This window comes from Cebus imitator, unplaced genomic scaffold (genome assembly GCF_001604975.1).
Source record: "Cebus imitator isolate Cc_AM_T3 unplaced genomic scaffold, Cebus_imitator-1.0 Scaffold440, whole genome shotgun sequence".
Lineage (NCBI taxonomy): Eukaryota > Metazoa > Chordata > Mammalia > Primates > Cebidae > Cebus > Cebus imitator.
In genome coordinates this window covers 1,728,548-1,729,465 of record NW_016107755.1, presented here as the reverse complement: position 1 = coordinate 1,729,465, position 918 = coordinate 1,728,548, and positions in this window count along the sequence as shown.

Genomic DNA, 918 nt, shown 5'->3' with positions numbered 1-918 from the left:
AGCCAGAGTAATTAATCAAGAAAAAAAAGGGTATTCAATTAGGAAAGGAGAAAGTCAAATTGTCTCTATTCGCAGATGACATGATTGTATATTTAGAAGACCCAATCATCTCAGCCCAAAATCTCCTTAAACTGATGAGCAACTTCAGCTAAGTCTCAGGATACAAAATCAGTGTGCAGAAATAACAAGCATTTCTATACACCAATAACAGAATAACAGAGAGCCAAATCATGAGCAAACTCCCTTTCACAATTGCTACAAAGAGAATAAAATACCTAGACATACAACTAACAAAGGATGTAAAGGACCTCTTCAAGGAGAACTACAAACGACTGCTCAATGAGATAAGACAGGACACAAACAAATGGAGAAAAATTATATGCTCATGCATAGCATGAATCAGTATCATGAAAATGGCCATACTGTCCAAAGTAATTTATAGATTCAGTGCTATCCCCATCAAGCTACCAATGACCTTCTTCACAGAACTGGAAAAAGAAAAACACCTTAAACGTCATATGGAACCAAAAGAGAGCCTGCATAGCCAAGACAATCCTAAGCAAAAAGAACAAAGCTGGAGGCATCACACTACCTAATTTCAAACTATACTACAAGTCTACAGTAATCAAAACAGCATGGTAGTGGTATCAAAACAGAGATATAGACCAATGGAACAGAACAGAGGCCTTGGAGGCAACGCCACACATCTACAACAATCTGATCTTTGACAAACTTGACAAAAACAAGCAATGGGGAAAGGATTCCCTGTTTAATAAATGGTGTTGGGAAAACTGGCTAGCAGTGTGCAGAAATCAGAAACTGGATCCCTTCCTGACACCTTACACTAAAATTAACTCCAGATGGATCAAAGACTTAAATATAAGAGCTAACACCATAAAAATTCTAGAAGAAAATCTA